At 39.1% G+C, this 8,381-nt stretch overlaps 1 long non-coding RNA gene across 2 annotated transcripts in view; it reads left to right on the top strand.

Moving 5' to 3' along the window:
* The window catches only part of LOC143265137 (uncharacterized), a 594,179-nt gene that overhangs the window by 183,692 nt on the left and 402,106 nt on the right, over window positions 1-8,381 (top strand). The gene's annotated exons all lie outside the window — the stretch shown is intronic.

The following is an 8,381-nucleotide window of genomic DNA, read 5'->3' as shown; positions in this document are numbered from 1 at the left end:
GACGGAGTGAAAGGATTGGAAATTTGGGGGTTTGGAGATTTGGAAGGTGGAGGTTTGGGGATTGGGAGATTTGGAAGGTGAGGTTTTGGGGATTGGGAGATTTGGAAGATTGGGAATTGGGGATTTGGAGATAGGGAAGGTTGGGATTTTGGGGATTTGGGAAGTTGGGAATTTAGAAGGTGGGGATTTGGGAAGTTGGGAATTTAGAAGGTTGGGATTTGGGGGAGTTGGGACTTGGGAGATTTGGGACTTGGGAGAGTTGGGATTTGGGAGAGTTGGGACTTGGGAGAGTTGGGACTTGGGAGAGTTGGAATTTGGGAGAGTTGAGATTTGGGAGATTTGGAATTTGGGAGAGTTGGAACTTGGGAGATTTGGAATTTGGGAGATTTGGAATTTGTGAGAGTTGTGATTTGGGAATTTGGAAATTTTTAAAGATTGGAATTTGCGAATTTGAAAATTTGGAAGGTTGGGATTTAGAAATTTGGAAATTTGTAAAATTGTAATGTGGAAAATTATTATTTGAAAATTTAGAAATTTGAAAACTAAAAAGACTAACATTAGAACATTTCTCCTAATAGTACTTTGATACAGTACGTGGAATATTGAACGAAACATTAAGAGTAAAAGAACGTTCGTATCTAAGTATTAGTCTAATACGTTGCGACCTGTAATTGGACTTTCGATCTTATCTAAAAGCAACTCGAGCTTATGAAAACGCTGGTCAGTAACGAGATTATACAATAACAACCCTGGGGCTATTTTGTAACTGAACAAGAAATGCAGAGTGGCAGATTGGGAAAGAAATGAATAGAAGGGTTAAAATATGAAAAGAACACTTTTCATATTTCTATTTCTGCTGTTTTATATTTTTTTTAATTTATGAATTCAATTTTTTAAACTTATCAATCTTATAAATTTGATCATTTTCAAATTATCAAAGTTAAATTTTGTAAATTTCCAAATTTCCAAATCCCAATCTTGAAAATTCCCAAATTCCAATCTTAACAATTTCCAAATTTTCAAATTCCAATGTTACAAATTCTCAACTTCCCAAATCCCCACCCTCTAAATTCCCTACTTCCTAAATCCCAACCTTCTAAATTCCCAACTTCATAAATCCCAACCTTCTAAATTCCCAACTTCTCAAATTCCAACTCTCCTAGATCCCAACTCTCCCAAATCCCAACTCTAGCAAATCCCAACTCTCCCAAATTCCAAATCTCCCAAGTCCCAACTCTCCCAAATCCCAACTCTCCTAAATTCCAAATCTCCCAAGTCCCAACTCTACCAAATCCCAACTCTCTCAAATCCCAACTCTCCCAAATCCCAACTCTACCAAATCCCAACCTTCTAAATTCCCAACTTCTCAAATCCCAACCTTCTAAATCCCCAACTTCTCAAATCCCAACTTTCTAAATCCCCAACTTCCCAAATCCCAACCTTCCAAATCCCCAACCTCTCAAATCCCACCCTTCAAAATTCCCACCTCCCCAAATTCCACTCTCCCAAATAACCAATTTTCCAACCCCCAAAATTCCCAAATTCCAACTTCCCAAATCTCCGAAATAACTTTCTGTCTCCATCAGCCACTCCCAAATCCCGTGCTCCGTTACCGGCCGTTATCTCGTCTTTGCCATTTATCATAATGAAATTGCAGTTAAAGCTGTCCGTGTTAGGAGCATACATTCTCGACGACGTTGTTATCATCGACAAACGGCAATCGGATTATACGCCTACGAATAATCATTGTGACAGTTGGTCACGATAATCGTGGTACACAGAAGCTGTTCACAAATAGAACCACGATATTAACAGATACAATCTGGCAGTTAAATTTTGCGAAAATTGGAAACGGTTTCTTGCCATTGTTGCACAAACAATAATGCAGATTGCAGTGTGCCAGATAACAGTCATCGGTTTCTCCTTTGGAAATTGGCTAAAATTTGTTTACGAATTAATGGCGATATTAACTGTCGGTATTTTGATATCGTGTATCAGGAAGTGAGATCTTCGTTACAGATAAAATGCAATTTGTCATCCTGAATGAGTATGTTTCGATACCTATTGTTTCTTCGATCATGTAAATTCGATTTGGTTATTTATTACGCTGGGATTAAACGGATAATAAGTTTCGTTCAACGCTGTAGCCACAGTGGGTATTGTTTAAAGAATTTACTTGAAAAATGGTTGTTTGAAAAATTTTGTAGGTGGTGCGGATGTAATTACGTGTTGGGTTGTTTCGATGTAAAAATCGACAACATCCCACCTAATTAAATCCATCAAAGAAAAGAACTTTACAAAAAAGAACCCGGTTAAAAACCTGTTTTCTAACACGGAACCAATTAACCGTGCAAATTTTGTACACCAATTAACCGTATGTATTTAACAAGTATAGGGGTCGAACCCGAGACTGCGAAATAGACGAAAGTATCAGTTCCGCGTCCGTGGACAATCTCCGAGTGGAAACGAACTTGACCCGGTTAAAGCAGCTGCAGATATTTCGTGATGTACCTGTCGGGCGCAGGTAACTCCAACGGCTGTTCTCGACGAAGGTGAACACCGAGAGGTCGATGAAAAGGGAGGTGACGTTTTCGTAGGTGCGAGAGAAGCAGCCTGTGCCACGAGACAAAGAGTAGGTCAAGTTCAACGGAACGTGGATGGAGTAATAGAGTCGAGTGACTCTCGCTTTCATATTCCCTGTGGCATGGCGTGTTACTGGCACATTCACGTGTGCACGCGTGACCGCACACGCAACGAATTGCGAGCTTTACTCTTCGCCGGTGCTATGCTTCCGGTCCGGAAGAATCGGTGAATCGACGATTTTGGATTAGAGATACTGTACGAGACGTAATATACGTGACACATGTCATAACATACATGACATACATAACGTACATAATATACATGACATACATAACGTACATAACATACATGACATACATGACATACATGACATACACATGACATACATGACATACATGACATACATGACATACATGACATACATGACATACACATGACATACATGACATACATGACATACATAACATACATGACATACATAACATACATGACATACATGACATACATGACATACATGACATACACATGACATACATGACATACATGACATACATGACATACACATGACATACATGACATACATGACATACATAACATACATGACATACATAACATACATGACATACACATGACATACATGACGTACATGACATACATAACATACATGACATACATAACATACATGACATACACATGACATACATGACGTACATAACATTCATAACATACATAACCTACATAATCTATATAACATACGTAACATACATGACATACATAACCTACATAATCTATATAACATACATAACATACATGACATATATAACCTACATACATACGTACATAACATACATAACATATATAACCTACATACATACATACATGACATACATAACCTACATACATATATACATAACATACATAACCCATATAACCTACGTAACATACATAACATACATAACTCATATAACCTACATAACCTAATATCATTAATTTCATAATTGTCATTAAGCTCATCAAATATACTTCTGACGAAGTTATTAATCTTTCCGTCTGTTAGTGAATATAAAAATAAATCAGTCATTTAATTTCGTGGTCAAAAGTGAAAGAGACAGTGATTCGTAGTAGGCGAAGGCCGCCAGTATCTCAAGTGCACTGAACTTAAGTTTCGTTTTCGACGACCTCGCAATGTCAGTGACACCTAGACCAGGGCCTTCGACCTCACCACGTGTACAGATAACCTAGCAATGCCAACTAAAATTATACAGCAGTTCAAATATTTAGCTGACCTTCTATTATTTAACCGATGCTAAACATCTCCCGAAACTTTAACCTCTACGATGGATATACATAATACATTCGCTCCTTGATCCATTGTGAAAGTCACATGGTCGTATTATTTATTTTGACACCTTGACTATCAATGTCATATATGAAATCCCCAAATTTATACTCCTTCAGAAATTTCTGTACTTCCAGTTTCCCTTCCTCTAATTTTATAAATTTACAAATTTTCAAATTTCCAAATTCTTAAAATGAGTCTCTAAATTTTTTACGTTCCCTAAGGAATTTCTTAGATTTCCAATCTGTCAAATTCCTCAAATTTCCAAATTCCCAAATTCCCAAATTCTTAAAATTTATAAAATTTTGCTACAACCCTCGAATATCTAAATCAAGAATATTAAGAACATAAGAAACAGAAGATCTTCCAAGATAAATAAACCCAAGTGTGTATTCTCTGTCCAGCATCGACAAAATCGAATTTCCTTTTTCGTGAATTGAGCAGTGATTGGCCGACCATCTTCAGTCGCGGGTCAAACAACTTTTACCGGCCACTTCGTTCCAAGTGTAACCCGATTCAACGACGTTCTATGTACCACCATGATACTTTCTATCAAGCATCCCAGACTCTGGACTTTTACAATTCGATTGTCGCCGCAAGGCTGAACCTGAACGACGTTTTTCCACCATTTTGGTTAGAGCTGCTTCTCGACCAAGGTTCGTCGAGCGTGCCGGTAACAGAATCAACCAGCATGCAGGAAAAGTGAAATTTCCTATGGTGTGTACGATGGAAAAATATCTGTCAACATGGCGAATATTCTCTACAAACTTCAACACATTTTTATGATCATTCACGTATGTTGTCGTCTTTCAACTTCTTCTGAAAATTAAATAAAAGGGGTGTTTGAAATTTTATATTCTTTAATTTTTTAGAAGAACTAATAAATTGTCAAATATCTGTTAATATCTTGAGTATATTATACAGTAAGTTTCGCGTGTTCTCTGACGTCGTACAAAAATAAAGTGGTTAGACACCTTGAATGGACGAACCCCGAGAAAAAGTTACTCGAATGAAACGGCAGCCGTCGAATGGGTAAATTAAATTAGCTGTTGCACGAGTTTTCAGCGCGAAGGAAATTTTTTTCTCGGTCAACCGCAGCTTTCAAACGAGAGAAAAAAACGTTTAGCCCGAACACAGAGAACGATGGCGGCACAATGTCGAGTGAAAATGAACCCTTTGCCGCGGCGAAGAAGGTTGGAAAGAGGAAATTATATTAATTTGTAACCACCGTTTATTTTTCAATTAATGTCGATTACCCTTACGAATTTATTTCGCTACGTCGTAACCTATAAACAGTTGCAGAAATATCGATCAGTTTTTCAGGAATCTTCAAATGGAATTTACGTCAAGTTTAAATGAATTTAACTTCTCAAATCGAAGAAGTTAAAATTTTTTGTCGAATATTAAACTAAAATTTATCGACTTTATGAAAAATCTTTCAAAATACATTTCATTGTTGCTGATATTAAAATAGAGATTGTAAGGAATATCGTTTGCCAAGATATGTGTATTAATTTTGCAAAACCGATCGACCAATGTTGCCCTAAACGGCCGCTGAAAAAAAAGAGAATCGACTTGAAAATCCAACCGGTCGATTCTTTCTCTGGTCACGATAACAAGTGCTCTCCCGCAGGATAGTCGGCTTTTATTGGACACGGCATTGTTGGCAAGATAAACTAGCTTCCGTGCGAAATATCCGCGCGCATCTGGGTAATCGCGACTACGTGCTGGCCAGCCGACAAAAGCTCGATTCGCGAACGGACTATCAAAAAGCTTGTCCGTTCTCTTTCTCCGTGGACGAGCTGGTTAAAAAATTCTTGCACCACCGCTACGAGCCAGCAGACCGAAATCAATGGGTAAATTGTAGCCAACAACGCATGGAACTCGATTTTTTTCCTATCGAACACCCACGTTTCCTGATATCTGACTGACGTATCGCAACGTTCGAATCGCTCGAAAAAGTGCCTTTCATCCACCAACTTTTCAAATCGGTTTCAGCTCCAAATAACGCGGATATTTACGTTGAACGGTACAAATGAATGAGGCTGTTAACGACGATAGTCCACGGATAAAACCGCTTCTTATACATCGAAACGTTATTTACCGACTACACGTGAATATCATGGTTCTCATAAAAATTTTAGGCGTCCTTTGTGTTACTCGTTCACAAAATAAACTAAATCTTGTTTGAATAATAAAGTTTCAATAAGACGCACAAGGTGCGTCATTAACTGGTAGACGCACCGGGTGCGTCTTCGATATTATCGAACACATATGCTGTGTCATACAGTAATTAACAGTTACATGAAGCATGTGATTAAGAGCGATATATTGCGGACGCATAAAGTGCGTCACTGAATTATATAGGTAATATAGGACGCACATGGTGCGTCATACTAGTATCACACAAATGACACAAGACACAGTGTTATTGGATGAAACAATATAATAAAAGGTGCCTAAGTGATATTGTATCGATGACGCACATGCTGCGTCATGTCGTAATGAACAGTTACATGAAGCATGTGATTAAGAGCGATATATTGCGGACGCATAAGGTGCGTCACTGAATTATATAGGTAATATAGGACGCACATGGTGCGTCATACTAGTGTCACACAAATGACACAAGACACGATGTTATTGGACGAAACAATATAACAAAAGGTGCCTCAGTGATATTGTATAGATGACGCACCTGCTGCGTCATGTCGTAATGAACAGTTACATGAAGCATGTGATTAAGAGCGATATATATTGCGGACGCATAAGGTGCGTCTCTGAATTATACAGGTTATATAGGACGCACATGGTGCGTCACTGAATTATACAGATAATATAGGACACACACAGTGCGTCATTGATCGTATCGAACAAACCAAAGCCATCGAAACGCAACGATCATCGAAAAACGTCACCGTACGTGAACAAGATGTTATCGTTATTGGCACTCGATGCACCTACGTAAAATGTTCCGCACGACAATATGACTCGTCGTGACGGATCATTGCATACGAATGATAAGGTGACACTGGTGTACCAAGGCGATTACAAGTTTGCCATCGCCGAGATAAACCCGGCAACCTGCTTTAACCAGACGACCTAGTCCTCCTGCCCTCGAAAGGTGCTCCTATTATCGTTGTCGACGAGGCTTTATCACTCGGCGAGAACCAATAATGAGAGGAGACCGTGAAAATGTGTATTTAATCCGTCACGTGCAACGTGTCACCACGATTATGTCGAGCTGTTCATTGTACTCTTTGAATGCCTTTTTTTTTATATTGCACATGCGGCGAATTGGCATTGTTACACTTTTCTCGAGGGGTCGTAATTAAACTGTGTCTGAACAGGTGACATGGGGGGAAATGAACGGATAAGTGGATTTATCGATGAAATTCATGTTGACGGATATTTATTGCTGAGGTTCTCTGTGTGTTTACGAAATTATTTTATAGGTGTTGAGGTTTGTTGTACCAATTTGTAGGTTGAGGTATCAAGTTTGACATAGTTTGATAACACAAAAAGATATCAGAGTTCAATATTTACTCTGTACAAGGTCCTTAGATTTGCTAAATATTTGAGGTGGCTATAAAAATTTATTAATGTCACATAAGGTATACTAATTTGAACGTACAGTATTTCATTTAGTGTATAATAGTTCCAAAGTCTGAAGCCTAAACTGCTTCTTAAGTCTCAAACTTTCTCATGTACTCCCACCTTCTTGACCACCTAAATCTTAGCACTCTATACAGTTCTCCTTTCTTAATTTTTCCTCTGCTTCTCCTCGCCAGAGCTCAATGTCCACTTCCCTTTCAAATCCAATAGAAGAGTATTTTGTCAAAGTGTTTGTTTTCTTCACCCCCGTTTCATCAAACGTCGTCCGACATTTCCATCGAGACAGCCGATTATTCTCTCGCGTTCCCGAAGACTTTCCCTTTCGAGCCTATACTCGACACATTCACGATCGGCGTCCATTAAATTCCAGCCGGCAAAGAATTCTGTCGCGTAACTGTCCGCATTCGCGTAACGCGGACTGAAGAAACGGATATCGAGGCGGGAGCGAACAATCTCGCTGGCACGAAACTCGAAAGGAATTCATTCACGCTCGCTGGTCTCCATCGAATCGTGTTATTCCGTCAATTCGAACGGGAAGTCTCTTTGTATCGGTGGTTCATTGTTCGGCAGCGTCGAAAGCGTCCAAGTGTCGAAGCTTTGGGCGTCTCGGTCGAGCCACGTGACGCGAGTTATATAAAGGAGTCCACGAACTTTCCCGATCTCGTTGGATAACTTTAACGAGAAACAAATAAATAAATCAAACGTTTTGGAACGTGGCTTCTGGGACCCCCTCTCGGCGCCAAGATTTATACGTTCCGCTCTTTATCCCATGGAAAGGGGTGGAATCATCTTTGACCTCTTCTTCCGGTATTCTTTGATGCTTTCCTCGAAGAAACAACGTTTC

Source organism: Megachile rotundata, chromosome 9 (genome assembly GCF_050947335.1).
Source record: "Megachile rotundata isolate GNS110a chromosome 9, iyMegRotu1, whole genome shotgun sequence".
Lineage (NCBI taxonomy): Eukaryota > Metazoa > Arthropoda > Insecta > Hymenoptera > Megachilidae > Megachile > Megachile rotundata.
Note: the sequence above shows the minus strand (reverse complement) of the source record. Positions and strands in the feature narration are given on the sequence as shown.